This window comes from Schistocerca serialis, chromosome 12 (assembly GCF_023864345.2).
Source record: "Schistocerca serialis cubense isolate TAMUIC-IGC-003099 chromosome 12, iqSchSeri2.2, whole genome shotgun sequence".
In the NCBI taxonomy this organism is placed as follows: domain Eukaryota; kingdom Metazoa; phylum Arthropoda; class Insecta; order Orthoptera; family Acrididae; genus Schistocerca; species Schistocerca serialis.
Genome location: NC_064649.1, coordinates 20,408,065 through 20,425,429, shown reverse-complemented (window position 1 = coordinate 20,425,429; position 17,365 = coordinate 20,408,065). Strand labels below are relative to the sequence as shown.

The 17,365-nt window shown below is 44.6% G+C and overlaps 1 protein-coding gene and 1 pseudogene across 1 annotated transcript in view; both read right to left on the bottom strand.

Moving 5' to 3' along the window:
• LOC126428158 (neuropeptide F-like) overlaps positions 1–17,365 on the bottom strand; it is a 637,092-nt gene that overhangs the window by 137,622 nt on the left and 482,105 nt on the right. The window lies entirely within an intron of this gene.
• LOC126428693 (5S ribosomal RNA) lies at positions 6,185–6,302 on the bottom strand (annotated as a pseudogene).

Below are 17,365 nucleotides of genomic sequence, written 5' to 3'. Positions count from 1 at the left end.
GCCCGTCAACGCCGAGATTGAACTGTGGATGGCCGGAAACATGTTGCCTGGTCTCGTTTCAAGTTGTATAGAGCAGATGGACGTGTACGGATATGGAGACAACCTCATGAATCCATGTATCCTCCACGTCAGCAGGAGACTGTTCAAGCTGCTGGAAGCTCTGTAATTGTGTGGGGCGTGTGCAGTTGGAGGGATATGGGACCCTTCTCATCACCTGCATCCATTCATGTCCACTGTGCATTCTGACGGAATTGAACAATTCCAGCTGGAAGATGCGACACCCCACACGTCCAGAATTGCTACACAGTAGCCCCAGGAACAGTCTTCTGAGTTTAAACGCTTCCGCTGTCCTCCAGTTTCCCCAGACCGAATATTATTGAGCATATCTGGGATGCCTACAACGTGCTTTTCAGAAGAGATCTCCACCCCGTCGTACTTTTACGGATTTATCGACAGCCCTGTAGGGTTTCGAGGGGTTCGAATGAAGGGTGGTGCCACGGGTCGTAACACATCTGAAATGTAACGTCCACGGTTCAAAGTGCCGTCAGTGCGGACAAGAGGTGACCGAGACGTGTAACCAATGGCACCCCATACCATCACGCCGGGTGATACACCAGTATGGCGATGACGAATACAAGCTTCCAACGTGCGTTCACCGCAATGTCGCCAAACAAGGATGCGACCATCGTGATGCTGTAAACAGAACCTGTATTCATCCGAAAACATGACGTTTTGGCATTCGTGCACCCAGGTTCGTCGTTGAGTACACCATCGCAGGCGCTCCTGTCTGTGATGCAGCGTCAAGGGTAAGCGCAGCCATGGCCTCCGAGATGATACTCCCTGCTGCTGCAAACTTCGTCGAACTGTTCGTGCAGATGGTTGTTGTCTTGCAAACGTCCCCATATGTTGACTCAGGGATCGAGACGTGGCTGCACGATCCGTTACAGCCATCTGCATAAGATGCCTGTCATCTCGACTGCTAGTGATACGAGGCCGTTGGGATCCAGCACGACGTTCCGTATTACCCTCCTGAACCCACCGATTCCACATTTTGCAAACAGTCATTGGATCTCGACCAACGCGAGCAGCAATGTCGATAAACCGCAATCGCAATAGGCTACAATCCAACATTTATCAAAGTCGGAAACGTGATGGTACGCATTTCTCCTCCTTACACGAGGCATCACAACAACGTTGCACCAGGCTATGCCGGTCAACTGGTGTTTGTGTATGAGAAATCGGTTGGAAACTTTCCTCATGTCAGCACGTTGTATGTGTCGCCACCGGCGCCAACCTTGCGTGAATCCTCTGAAAAGCTAATCATTTGCATATCACACCATCTTCTTCCTGTCGGTAAATTTCGCGTCTGTAGCAAGTCATCTTCGTGGTGTAGCAATTTTATTGGCCAATAGTGTATAACAAAGTTTAAGGATTCCAAACAAACATCAAGTCTATTAATATAAATGATCATATCGTTTTATAGGAAAGAAGGTACTGGGTTGGTCCATAAGTTCGTACCCTTTTCCAATAGGTTTAATAATCACAGCAGATACCCGTAACAGAAACTTTAGTCGTCAATAATATGTTCTCCTTCACTATTTACAATAGTCTGCCAACTGTTACGTTCGCCATTTGTTACGTTATATATATATATATATACAGGGTGTTACAAAAAGGTACGGCCAAACTTTCAGGAAACATTCCTCACACACAGGTAAAGAAAAGATGTTATGTGGACATGTGTCCGGAAACGCTTACTTTCCACGTTAGAGCTCATTTCATTACTTCTCTTCAAATCACATTAATCGTGGAATGGAAACACACAGCAACAGAACGTACCAGCGTGACTTCAAACACTTTGTTACAGGAAATGTTCAAAATGTCCTCCGTTAGCGAGGATACATGCATCCACCCTCCGTCGCATGGAATCCCTGATGCGCTGATGCAGCCCTGGAGAATGGCGTATTGTATCACAGCCGTCCACAATACGAGCACGAAGAGTCTCTACATTTGGTACCGGGGTTGCGTAGACAAGAACTTTCAAATGCCCCCATAAATGAAAGTGAAGAGGGTTGAGGTCAGGAGAGGGTGGAGGCCATGGAATTGGTCCGCCTCTACCAATCCATCGGTCACCGAATCTGTTGTTGAGAAGCGTACGAACACTTCGACTGAAATGTGCAGGAGCTCCATCGTGCATGAACCACATGTTGTGTCGTACTTGTAAAGGCACATGTTCTAGCAGCACAGGTAGAGTATCCCGTATGAAATCGTGATGACGTGCTCCATTGAGCGTAGGTGGACGACGAAACTAAAATGAGCTCTAACATGGAAATTAAGCGTTTCCGGACACATGTCCACATAACATCTTTTCTTTATTTGTGAGTGAGGAATGTTTCCTGAAAGTTTGGCCGTACCTTTTTGTAACACCCTATATATATATATATATATATATATATATATATATATATATATATATATATATATATATATATATATATATATCAGGTGAATTTTTCCTTTGTTAGAGCATGATTCTTTTCCTCTCAGGGATATTATCTTTTCTTATCACTTTTACTTACGTGCATAAGTAAATATGAAACGGGTTCTTGAAGGGCCTCAGTTATTCATGTACCAATTTTTTAGATTTTGAACGTGATGACTAAAATATAGTTGCCGTTAACTGAATTGAATGTGATTTTGTTAATTTCTATTTATTGATTGCAAAGCAAGGGTATAGAGAATTTCGATTGTTGCCGTGGAGCGGCCAAGATAAAACTTACTGAACTCATGGAATCTGTATAATTTAAAAGATGAATTTTAACGTAAACTAACTATCTGTTGCAATTTAGAATGACTCTTACAACGAAATCTCTCGTATTTACAGTTACTGTTAACACTTTGAAAGATAAATTAATACTTCGGCGCGTAATGGCCGACCAGAGGCTGCATCGGAAGATGAGCTTCCCGCAGCGCAAATTACTGAAAAAATGCTTATTAAAAATAATTAGCCGCTGCGACCATTTGAGGTGACAACTATTACAAACAAATGCATATTGTAATAATAATAATTAGTTTATTTTAGCAATAAATACGAATAACTTACATAAAATATGTGTAGCCGCTCAATGGCTGCCTTCCGTATCGCAAAACAAATCAGTGTGCGTACCATAAAGTACGTCCTTCCTCCTCGGCCGTACAAAAGCGTCTCTTTTCGATCCTTTTTTATTTTCATCGACATGTTTTAAATAAAGATGCTACTCTTACATTATCGCCGCATATCAGTTGTTTCAAGAACATTAACTGTATCTTTTATACTAAATCCGGCCGGAGTGGCCGAGCGGTTCTAGGCGCTACAGTCTGGAATCGCGCGACTGCGACGGTCGTAAGTTCGAATCCTGCCTCGGGCATGGATGTTTGTGATGTCCTTAGGCTAGTTCGGATTAAGTAGTTCTAGAGGACTGATGAACTCAGAAGTTAAGTCCTATAGTGCTCAGAGCAATTTTGAACCATTTTTTTATACTAATTACATTCATAAAATACGTTAACTACGGTTTACAACCGATAAGAATGTCAATATTTATGTGACGTTGAAAGGGTCCTGTAGCCACCTTTCATTGCCAACTCTCGTAGTGGTCAAGTCGGCAAAGAGGTTTCCGCTACTTGTGAGAAATCCACCTGCGTTAGGTTGGTGGCGGAAATGGCATCCTGGGGTTTTCCGGTCCACGCGGAGCGTGGAAGAGGCTGGAGAAGCGGGAGGCAGTCTGCCGCCGGTACGGGAAGCGTACACAGCTGTGCTCCAGTCGAGGAAGGGTGAGTTGGACTGACCGCGTGGCGCGTTGTCACATAGAGAGGGGAGCTTTTAGCTTTTGGTCTCGAATTTCGTCTTATAAAGATTTACTTGCTGGGTTGCAGCAGGGAATGCAAGGCTTTTGTAGACTTTCAGTTTGATTCCCAATGCAGTCTTGACTTTGATCCGTGAGAGGAACGTAGCACAAAGGAGTTGCATATGTTGAAGTGCCCTCGGTTCAGTGTGAATGTATATGTGCCTACAACTGTGTGTGTATGCTTCTAATCTTTTCCGGATCTTGGTAATTTTTGTGTATTTGTGAATTTTCTTTGTCTCATGTGATTAAAATTTGCCCACGGTCCATAGAAATTGTCTCCGCGGACCGAGTGGGCACGCGAGTCTGTTATGAAACGTGTAGGATTTCACAAGCAATTGTACATAGTTAGGATGCAACAGCAGTGTATAGATGCACTACATCAATGTTTTAAGGAATAAATAATTTTGCCTTCAATCTTATCTTGTGTACCGATGTTACGTCGCCGTTACCTTCGCCATTTACCTTGTAGTTTTCCTTGTTGGCCCACCTATAGCGTTTCCACGTGCACAGGTGTAGTGATTAGTGTCCTTTTTTTTATCTGAAACAAATGCTCTGGAATAGATCGTGTTTTCACGAATCTTGCTGCAGGCTGCACTTACGCATGGTGTTCACGACCTATTTACTTTACTCAATATTTGATTCACGGGAAGAATGCCTGCATCATATTAATAACTACATCCCATTCTTTATCAATGACTTTACAATGAATGTTCTTTTGTGAGTTTTTCTTATTAATAAATTAAGTAATTTTCCGACTCAGTGCTACCTCTTCTTTGTCGTGTGGCTAGAGTTGGTGGCGACCCTACCTTTTATATTGATTTCAGTGTCAAGTAGCATTTTCTTATTCAAAGTGCGCGTGGCTCTTTTAGCTATCAGGATACATTCAAAGGGCGCTTCATGCTTCTTGCACACAGCGTCCTTTTATCCACGCTACTTACAACGTACCGGCACACAAAGCTGACGTAGGCTTTCGATTTCGCAAGTGTAAAATCACGTAATTTTGAGGATAAGAACTCGTCGAGCCATGTTGGGAGGACATTTTTATCGCGAAAGGAAGTTCGTTGAAGGTTGTTTGATAAAGGTAGGAAAAGGTGAAAATCTGAAGGTGCAAGATCGGGCGAGTATGGTTAGTGGGGAATGATTTCCCAACCCAACACCTGTATACTGTTTTTTGTCAGTCTTGCAGAATGCGGACGGGCGTTAATGCGGAGGAACATCACCTTATGCAATCTTCCTCCTCGTTGTTCTCGTATTGCGGCTACAAGACGCGTCAGTTGTTGACAATAAATGCCAGCAGTCATGGTTACACCTCGGGGAACCAATTCGTAGTACACTAGATTGCCGCTGTTGCACCAGATGCATAACATTATCTTCCTATTGCATGCGCGGAGGTCTTTGTATGGGCAGTTGCTGCTTTGTTTGGGTTCAACCATTTCTTTCCTTTCCTTGTGTTAGCGTAAAGGCACCATATCTCATCACCAGTGCCGGCCGGTGTGGCCGAGCGGTTCTAGGCGCTTCAGTCTGGAACCGCGCGACCGCTACGGTCGCAGGTTCGAATCCTGAATCGGGCATGGGTGTGTGTGATGTCCTTTGGTTAGTTAGGTGTAAGTAGTTCTAAGTTCTAGGGGACTGATGACCTCAGATGCTAAGTCCCATAGTGCTCAGAGCCATTTGAAGCATCTCACCACCAGTAACGATACATTATGGAAGTAGTCGATGTTGTTCACGAGCCAGTTGACGACGAATAAGCAGAGATGTACATAAGGCCACTTGCTAATTTTTGTGATTTCGGTACCCTTATACCCGATTCTGAAATTTCCCAATTGCATGCAAATGTCGTACGATGGTGCATTAACCACAGTTCATCACATTTGTGACTCCTAGAGTACACTGACGTGGATAATTGCGGATTAATGGGTTTAAACGATATTCATCAAACCCCGAAGGTCTTTATGAAGGGGGAGAGTCACTAATGTCAAAACGATTCTCCTTAAAACGACAAAACCATTTTCTTGCCGTGCCCTGTCCAATATCATCATCCCCATACAGGGCACAAATGTTTCTCGCGCCCTCATCTGCTTTCACCCCTCTAAACTAAACTGCGTCCGAACAGGCCTCGAAAGGCTCAATGGTACCGACCGGCTATCGTGACACCCTCAGATCACTGCATGCGGATATGGAAGGGCATGTGGTCAGCACACCGCTCTCCCAGCCGTTTTGTCAGTTTACGAGACCAGGGCCGCTACTTCTCAATGAAATAGCTCCTCAGTTTGCCTCACAAGGGCTGAGTGCACCCCGCTTGCCAACAGCGCTCGGCAGACCTGACGGTCACCCATCCAAGTTCTAGCACAGCCCGACAGCGCTTAACTTCAGTGATCTGACGGGAACCGATGTTACCACTGCGGTAAGGCCGTTGGCTTTCACCCCTGTACTGAACTACAACTGAAGAATATGTGAAACTCCATTTTCTAGCGTCCACAGTATCACTCACTGTCTCCAGATGACAGAATGTCCACATGTAATGTCAAATAGCATAAAAACGACAATTGATAAATAAACCCGTAGCATCCGGAATACCAGCACGCAAAACAAGAAAGCTACGAAAAAAATTTGGAAATTTGTGGTGAGGTCTTATGGGACCAAATGTCAAATAGCATAAAAACGACAATTGATAAATAAACCCGTAGCATCCGGAATACCAGCACGCAAAACAAGAAAGCTACGAAAAAAATTTGGAAATTTGTGGTGAGGTCTTATGGGACCAAACTGCTAATGTCATCGGGCCCTAAGCTTAGAGCTTCTAGCAGTAGTGGACACCAGAAGATCCTGAGGAAGATTCCAGCAGAGGAGTCGAAACGTCGAACATTTTAGAAGAAACATGACGCGGCCTAATAACCCAGAAGATTTTAACTTCACTTACACACACCTCTTAATCTAACTTAAACTAACTTATGCTAAGGACGACACACACACACACACACACACACACACACACACACACACACACACACGTTCAAGGAAGGACTCGAACCTCCAACGGGGAAAGCCGCGAGGAAAAAAAAAAAAAAAAGTAAAACGCTGCGAACGTATGCACCAATATAATGCAGTGCGATATCCATCTACAATTACATTCTGGAAACTAAATCACTCCTTTCTTTGCCCCAGTCCATTAATGCAAATTTTGGATTATTAGACTGGAAGTTTGCACGCAGTTTTTTGTGAGGTGGTTTTCAAATACTACCCTAATGGCGCCAGGGCTTATTGTGCGATTCTGGGAACGTGACGCATTACACTTTGACCTCCGAGTAATATTAAATTACCAACAACGAATTTCGACGGCGAGGCTACGGCAATACTGAGTGCTTCGTTTGCGACATTTTCATAAAAAGGATTTCTCTATGATAATACCGCGCAGCGGAGCAGCACACGCGAAGTGACATCGTTTGATCCGCGATGTAATTTCGTTCTACCTGCCCCTTCTCCCCACCCCTCTCGTCTCTTTTTTTGTTATTCGACACGAAAGCGTGTGGGGTTCGCCGAATACCTGGGCCGGATATATTAAAGCAGCAAACTTGTTCCACTGTTCCCTGCTGCATTGTCTGTGGAGCGCTGTTTGGCTTTACCTTGCCACAGCAGCCTTTGATGCTTAGCAGGATAGATATATACACACACACACACTCACACGCGCGTAGTTACCGCGCTAAAAGGGCACAACTTTCCTCTAAAGTCTTGCTGTTCTAATATTGGAGCACACCGTTTGACGCTGAAAGTTGCAGCAAGGGAAGTAACGTAATTCCTAAACGTTAATAGTAGACCACTTTCCTCGTAGAAGGGCACCTCGTAGATGATTACACAGGCGTGATCAAACTTCAAATCCCAAAAAAGTGTTTATATTATTTTTGTTACCACTAGTAGTTATGATATTAACTTGTCAGCATTTATTGGTCAATTACTTACTAAGAGTCTTCATTCTTTTACTTCGTGACTAAATGCCCGTGAGTAACCACTTTTGTAATCAAAATTATAATTTTATTAACTGTGTAACTATTTCTATGCCATCAGTGTTTGCTAACGTTATTGAAAAGGGATAATTGACCATTTTATATCACATAATTTGCTATCAAATGCACAGTTCGGCTTCAGAAATCGTTTAACAACTGAAAATGCTATGTTCTCTTTTCTCTGTGAGGTACTGGATGCGTTAAACAAAAGGTTCCGAACGCTGGGCATATTTCTTGATTTAACTATGACACATATCATTGCGTTGATCACAAAATATTCCTTCAGAAGTTGGACCATTACGGGATATGGGGAGTAGCTCACAAATGGCTCACCTCTTACTCTAGCAAGAGAGAGCAAAACGTCATTATTCACAGTGTTGACAATGGCTGTGATGTGGGGTCTGAGTGGGGTACTGTCAAGTGGGGGTGCCCCAGGGATCAGTGTTGGGGCCACTCCTGTTATTTATACAAATGATGTGTGTTCTAGTATTATGAGCAGTTCTAAAATATTTCTGTTTCCTGACGACACTAGCTAGCTTGGTAGTAAAGGATGTTGTGTGCAACACTGGCTCGGTTTCAAATAGTGCAGTTCATGACCTAAGGCCATGCCATGTAGAAAATAAACTAACGCTAAATCACAGTAAGAAGGATTCAGGATTCACACTCATAGCAGTGGAAGATCAAAAACATAACAAAATTAATTTTTTTTACATGTGGAATTTGATCACTGTTTCGCTTTCTATTGGCTGCGTTTGTTGCTATAGGTACACTTTTCTTCATAAGTAAGAGAGTTTTTTCGATGAATTTTGCACAGCATAGGAACTATACTTATGGGTGTATGAAACTAGAATTTTCCAAATCTACTAAAAACGGTGGTAAAAACTGAGATAATTAACCACAAAATTTGAGTTTTTTCTAAACAAGAAAATGTAACAGCTCATTTATTTTTTCCATAAATTAAATAAATTCTAGAGTTTCAGACACCTGTAAGAATGGTTTCTAGTCAGTGGAAATTAAAATGTCTTGTGGTACCTTCCCTGCTCCATGACGGTCCGTTTGGCTTCCCACCCCCCTCAAAAGGGTCGTTAGCTTCTTCAAAGAAGCGGGTTTGGGAGGGTGGATATGTTGCTCGCTACAGAGAATTCATACCGAACGTTTCGCATTCACAGCATTGTTGTCGGCTGAGGAAAAAAAAATGCGGGTGGCTACTTTCTCGGTGTATGAGAAGAAATCAACGTGTTGAAATGGTCCACGGTAAACATCGTCAACTCGGTTCCAGTCAGTTTCCTCTGCATCGTTTACCTTATGAAGGAGGCAGTATAGAGGTGACGGGTCAATAAATTCCTCCTCTAGCGTTGTTTTGCAGCGCGTTGGTTGACTTGAGATGAATTGGCCGATACGATAGGGTGTGACGCCATCGCCTCGGGGTAAACAGGGCCCACACACAAGCAGCAGGTAATGGCAGACTCTCGACGGCGTGCCGCCACGTCCAGGGGCCAGATTAGCGCTCGCTTGTTCGGGGACTCCCCGCTCTATGGGCGAGCTGCCTATTAGCTGGGACTCCCCCAGGGGTGATTCACAGAGCGGCGTGCGGCCGCATGCCTCTGAGGCACTGCGTCATATACTGTGTACGCCCTACCGTCCCGGTACTGGTAACTGTAGGGCAATGACGCTGTGCATGGAGTACTAGATTTGTTTCGGCCAGTCTTATAATGTCAGGGGTGAACACGGCGAAATACGCTCCGCCGTCGGTTACGATAGAAGTTGCGAGAGCTGAGCCGCCATAAACACTACAGCAACTACTATCAAAGGATCTCAATTAGTTAGTTAGTCGAAAGTTCCATATATCATTTGAACGATTCCTTCATCGATGTGACATGGACAGAGTCATTTTGCAGGAGAGGTACACATGATTAGTGTTAACATTGACGAACACGCTATTCTAGTCCTACTCGTAACCACGCTTAAAAACGAAAAACTAAACTCCGTAGGAACAGACCTTTGAAGGCCCAACAGCACCGACCGGCCGCCGTGTCATTCTCAACGCACAGGCGCCACTGGATGCGGATATGGAGGGGCACGTGGTCAGCACACCGCTCTCCCGACCGTATGTCAGTTTACGAGCCTGCAGCCGCAACTTCTCAATATAGTATCTCCTCAGTTTACCTCACAAGGCCTGAGAGCACTCCGCTTGCCAACAGCGCTCGGCAGACCGAATGGTCCTTAAAGCAAGTTATTTTTATGTATATGCATAGTTTTTTGAATTTGTCAGTCCAATAGATGGATATAATTAAATTTTTCCTTGAGACATTTGAGTCTCTGTGAAGAAATGAATTAAAATTTGTGCCACTGCTGGGACTTTAACACGTGTCTCCTTGCTTACTAGGCAGGTTGGCTAGTCATTATCCCATCACAGCAGTGAAGCTAATACAGCTGCACAGACTATTCCAATGCAATGTCCTCCCTAATTCCAATAACGAAGAGCTTCAAAATGGTTCAAATTGCTCTGAGCACTATGGGACTTAACTTCTAAGGTCATCAGTCCCCTAGAACTTAGAACTACTTAAACCTAACTAACCTAAGGACATCACACACATCCATGCCCGAGGCAGGATTCGAACCTGCGACCGTAGCGGTCGCGCGGTTCCAGACTGTAGCGCCTAGAACAGCTCGGTCACTCCGGCCGGCTAACGGAGAGCCGCAGCAATACTGACGATCCAAGAAGGGGAAAATAAACTGAAGATGTGAATTGGCATTTGTGTTTTCGAGGGCGTTGAATTAAGGTGTTCCTTGCTGGTGTATTAGCTATAATGCTATGGTGGTGTAATGGCTAGCCAACCTGTCTAGTGGGCAAGTGACACGTGTTCAAGTCCCAGCTGTGGCACAAATTTTAATTCATTTCTTCAGCTTCCATCATTATGAAATGTTCAAATGTGTGTGAATTGCTAAGGGGCCAAACTGCTGAGGTTATCGGTCCCTAGACTTACACACAACTTAAACTAACTTATGCTGAGAACGACACACACGGGGGCGCGCGCGCACGCACCCACCCACCCACCCACCCACCCACACACACACACACACACACACACACACACACACACACACACACACACACACATACCCGAGAGAGGACTCCAACCTCCGGCGGGAGGGGTCGCGCAACCATCATTATCGAATAGAAGAAGTTGTCCAGGAGAAATGATATTTAGAGTTAAAATTGCTTTGCTTCCTGTTAGACTTGTTATATTATTGGGAAAATGGCCAAAAATTTTTGTTCCTGCATTTTCAACTTCTTTCTGAGCCACTGACAGCTTTACTAATGGGTAATAAAAGTGATTTATCCCTCTAGTGTTGTAAGTATGGACTTTGCTGTTCTTCTCAAATTATGATGGGTGATTTATGGCTAATTTAATTGGTGAATGTGATGTGTCAGCCCCACCGACACGGTGAAAACAGTGATCAAAGTCTATTAACCTAGCAAAGAAACGTCCGTTTTGTTGATAAAAAGAAAATCACAATTACAGTTTTTTAAAAGTAAGAAGGCTTGACAGTATGGTTATTCCGAAGTTTGTCTAGTAATACAATTAATATCTTCATGGACAAAGATACATATGGAAAATATATCAAGTCTGATGAAGCTATCCTGAATAACACCAGCATAAGAACAGTGAAGTCTATCCCGGATACAGTGTAATTTCAGCAAGGGAAATGCTAAATACAACGGCATTGGTCCCTATGATGGGCTTCGAGAGCGTCGTAAGACGATACGGTGTGTAGCACCCACGAGGAGGCTACGAGAGACGCTCTAAGCCGGAAGAAGCGACTGGGCAACTGTGGGGGCGACCTTCATAGCGGTCCACGGCAGAATACTCGCGGCACTATTTTCTGGATGCGGCCTCTGCTAGCGCTTGTAGTGCCGCTTGGTTTGCATCCTTGACTGCATCTGTCGAGAGCACAACGCTGAGTGATGCAGGCGCCATGTAGGCAGCACGTGTGCCTGGGGTGCCTGAACGGTTGCCTATCGCTTCTGCGAAAATCTCCGGCATAACGCAATTTATGTATTGCGACGGTGCAGTTCAAATGCCTAGCTCCTTGAAGAGGAACCTACGTGACGTCCGTTGGTGAACACCGCATATTATTCTTACAAGAGGAGGCCACGACTTTTGGAACGCGGATTTTCTTCAAACTTCGTACACTCGTAGTACTCCACGACGACAACAAAATGTGTAAGCAGTAGCGCGTACTTCTCAGGCGTTACTCAGAAAATCGCAAGATAATTTCGGTCGTCAAATATATACCTGTGCGTAGTCGTTTTTGCCATGAAATGGCGGCAGCCGAGTGGGTAGCGTTCAAGCCACGTAATCGCTAGATCGCTGGATCGAGTCCCATTCGTCAGTTATTTTTTATTTCTAACACAGTCATTTTCTTTACTATTTATATTACACTTTATATAATGAGAAAAATAGGTATAATCCGATGACCTTTTATTAAATTTACAATGTTATTTGACAGTCTAGTAACAACCCTCGACTAGTAAACGACCAAACGTATAAAGTGATACTGAAAATGTATGCTTATCTGTGTCTTCAAAATTGTTCGTATTTAATCGAAAAATAAACGAGAAATTGCTTCTCATGAAAACGCTATTAAAATACACTCCTGGAAATTGAAATAAGAACACCGTGAATTCATTGTCCCAGGAAGGGGAAACTTTATTGACCCATTCCTGGGGTCAGATACATCACATGATCACACTGACAGAACCACAGGCACATAGACACAGGCAACAGAGCATGCACAATGTCGGCACTAGTACAGTGTATATCCACCTTTCGCAGCAATGCAGGCTGCTATTCTCCCATGGAGACGATCGTAGAGATGCTGGATGTAGTCCTGTGGAACGGCTTGCCATGCCATTTCCACCTGGCGCCTCAGTTGGACCAGCGTTCGTGCTGGACGTGCAGACCGCGTGAGACGACGCTTCATCCAGTCCCAAACATGCTCAATGGGGGAAAGATCCGGAGATCTTGCTGGCCAGGGTAGTTGACTTACACCTTCTAGAGCACGTTGGGTGGCACGGGATACATGCGGACGTGCATTGTCCTGTTGGAACAGCAAGTTCCCTTACCGGTCTAGGAATGGTAGAATGATGGGTTCGATGACGGTTTGGATGTACCGTGAACTATTCAGTGTCCCCTCGACGATCACCAGTGGTGTACGGCCAGTGTAGGAGATCACTCCCCACACCATGATGCCGGGTGTTGGCCCTGTGTGCCTCGGTCGTATGCAGTCCTGATTGTGGCGCTCACCTGCACGGCGCCAAACACGCATACGACCATCATTGGCACCAAGGCAGAAGCGACTCTCATCGCTGAAGACGACACGTCTCCATTCGTCCCTCCATTCACGCCTATCGCGACACCACTGGAGGCGGGCTGCACGATGTTGGGACGTGAGCGGAAGACGGCCTAACGGTGTGCTGGACCGTAGCCCAGCTTCATGGAGACGGTTGCGAATGGTCCTCGCCGATACCCCAGGAGCAACAGTGTCCCTAATTTGCTGGGATTTGGCGGTGCGGTCCCCTACGGCACTGCGTAGGATCCTAAGGTCTTGGCGTGCATCCGTGCGTCGCTGCGGTCCGGTCCCAGGTCGACGGGCACGTGCACCTTCCGCCGACCACTGGCGACAACATCGATGTACTGTGGAGACCTCACGCCCCACGTGTTGAGCAATTCGGCGGTACGTCCACCCGGCCTCCCGCATGCCCACTATAAGCCCTCGCTCAAAGTCCGTCAACTGCACATGCGGTTCACGTCCACGCTGTCGCGGCATGCTACCAGTGTTAAAGACTGCGATGGAGCTCCGTATGCCACGGCAAACTGGCTGACACTGACGGCGGCGGTGCACAAATGCTGCGCAGCTAGCGCCATTCGACGGCCAACACCGCGGTTCCTGGTGTGTCCGCTGTGCCGTGCGTGTGATCATTGCTTGTACAGCCCTATCGCAGTGTCCGGAGCAAGTATGGTGGGTCTGACACACCGGTGTCAATGTGTTCTTTTTTCCATTTCCAGGAGTGTACACTCATACTGCACGATCAATTATCAGCGCCGATATTTGAGGAAATACTGCGTTATGCATGGTTTGCTTCCAAATAATCAGCTGAAAGAGTGGTTTTTGAAAATGTTAACGAGGTTTGTTTTTCCACGGAAAACCTCAAAAGACCTTGCGTATGCGGAAACACCATTTATTCAATGCAGCTGCTGCCGTTTAACTTTATGCTTTCCATGTTTTTACGAAAAATACCATCCTGCCATTGTACTCGTAATGTCGAAAGCGACGATTAATTGTACATCTTTCGAAAGCCGTGTGTACCGGTCAAAACTTGGAGGTAACAACTAGTTTCGGGTTCCTTCCAGGTATAAGGGATTTCTCAAATCACGGACAAGCGTTCATTTTCAGTATCACTTTATGTGTTTGGTCGTTTACTAGTCGATAGTTATGAATATTATATTACTTGTGATAATAAAAATTTGTGGAGTGCTAAATAATATTGTAAATTTAATAAAAGTTCATCCGAATACACGTATTTTTCCCATTATATCAATTGTAATACTAAGAGTAAAGAAAATGACTGTGTTAAAAATGAAAAAAAAAAAAAAATTGACGAACGTATCCAGCGATTACGGGGCTTGAACGCTACCCAATCGGCTGCCGCCGTTTCAAGGCCAAAATGGCCACGCACAGGTATATATTTGACGACCGAAATTATCTTGCGATTTTCTCAATAACGCTTGTTGTCCTAATGGAGTACTACGAGTGTACGAAGTTTGAAGTAAATCTGTGTTCCAAACGTCGTGGCCTCCCGTTGTTAGTAATCGGTTCTGTGCAATCAGTACTTTAAGTGTGACAGTTTACCTCAAAGTTATTCCATAAGACATTATGGAGTGGAAATAAGGAAAGTATGTTACGACTTTGGTTTGTTTGTTTCCAACATAAGCAATAATACGAAGAGCAAATAAAGCTGAACGTAATTACTGACCTCAGGAACTATGGACACTTCTTTATCTTCGCTACTTTTAAACACAACTTTTCTCTCTTTGGTCCATGCTAGCACTTCCGAAAATATGGAAAGCAAAGAACTTGGGGTAGAAAAGATGTTTCACAGTATTGAAGATCTGAGAAATGCTCATCCATCTTAAGGAACGCATTTCAGAGCCGATGTTTACTTGTTTCGAGTGATCATCCCTATCACATCCCGAAAAACCCATATGTATATGGTATCTCAGGAATAATCGTTAATATTCAGGGATATGACAGAAATGATCATTCGACGTGAGCCGTGAGTACTCATACGTCTTCCCTACTGTGAAACACATTTCAACTATTACAAGCTCTTAGCTGTTACAAATGAGCTATAGAAAGCAGTACACAAGAGAGGACACATTGCTCTGTTATTGTCCATGGACTCAAGAAGCGGTATACATCTGTTAGCGCTATTATAGTAAACAGTATTCACAGTTCTGCGTAGGTGCGGCACATACATTAGTTATAATAGAACCAGTTTGTGTTTTGCTAAACTCCTGAAATGCTTTTACACAGTAGTCTCTTGTTTGCACTTATTAGCATGATGGAAGCCTATTATGTCACATGGTAAATGTAAGACATGATCTTTTACTATGGTCACACAAACGGAACCAACCATCTAGCCTGTGTCCTGTATGCTGAAAAATATCTAGAACCCCAGGACACCTACCATATGCACACTTATTCAGCCGTCTTTTCCAGCGACTAGCAGATTTCACAAACTTACCTAAACACAAACTGATTTCTTCACGAGTGCGTTTTACAGTAACACAAGTACGTGTTCACTGCAAGCTGTATCCATGGAGAGTAACAGAGGAATTTCTCGTCATTAGCTTCTGTTGGTAGTAATAGCAAAGAGTTTGAAGTAGAAGAGGTGTGTTTCACAGTAGCGAACATGAACAAGTGCTCGTACCTCTTAAGATACGCATTGTAGAGCGCATGTTTAATGGGCTTTTTTTCTTTTTCTGGCCTCCACTACAACCTCTCAAAATATGGAGTATTTTTCAACATCCTGTGTAATATCGTGAATTACTTGGCGTACTCGACTTGTGGTCTATTCTTCCGAAGGCACAGTTCACTGTTTGTATGCATGACAGACAGACCTCTTAGACTCCCACGCTGTAATTCAGCTGTCACCAGGCCTGACGTCATTCCTTTGTATCCCTCTCTGTCGCGCATCACAAACAGTGTACGTTGTGTGATGAAGTGGAATCAAAGACAGTGCCCAGGGCCCCGTAATTACTTGGTGTCTAACACAGAGACGCGGGTTTCAGAGACCTTCCCCGCGTGGCTCATTCGCAATCTCGCTGCTACCAGATTGATGCTAGACTCGCACACAGACACACACACACACACACACACACACACACACACACAAAGACACACAAACATATTGGGTACGCCGAAGTTAGCTCCACGTACAAGCTTTGAGTTTTGAGAGATTCTTCATGAACGCGGCCATAAAGTACTAATGCTTGTTTATCGTGTTGCACGACAGTTAATAGTGTAGCGCGGAGTACGTGTAAAATATCCGTTGACTTACACGACCGAGGTTGCCATTCATTCGGATTTTGCCGGACTAGTCCCGCATTTTATTACCTCGTGTCATATTTCGCTGAGCAATGTAAGTTTACACCTTACTAGGTTGGTAGCGTACATAAGGGTCATGAACAGTATCAGATGCTGAGTGATCGCTGTGAAGGGCACAGAGTTACCACGTAGTCGTGTGAGACAGTGTTATCAGCAGCTAAGAGTCTGAAATGCCCCGCAATGTTTGTCTACATTTGGCCGACTGGTCGAATCGTGCAAAGTCCAGGTTTTATGGAACATTTGGATAGCCTATGGTTGGACTAGATGGAAAGGTGAGGGCAGGCGTATTTGTCGTCAAGTTTCCGATCAAGTACACGTGACCACCACAACGACGAATCGTCATATTTTGTGTGTCGAGGACACTGTGACCCCTTCACATACGTAATTGCTATCCCAAAAGAAGTAATGGACTCCCTTCAACACTGTGTGTCACCCGCACCATGGGTCTGGAACTCCAGTTCGACTAGGGAATTAACGTCGCATTGTAATTTCCATACCACGTGGTTTTTCTATAAAATTTAGCTCCAATTTACCTCCCACTCTAAAAAGCCTACGTATTATCAAAACTGTGTACACACAAAACTGTCAGATGGTTCAAATGGCTCTGAGGACTATGGGACTTAACATCGGAGGTCATCAGTCCGCTAGACTTAGAACTACTTAAACCTAGCTAACCTAAGGACATCACACACATCCATGCCCGAGGAGGATTCGAACCTGCGACCGTACCAGCAGTGCGGTTCCGGACTGAAGTGCCTAGAACCACTCGGCCAAAGCGGCCGGCTCACAAACAGTCATCCAACT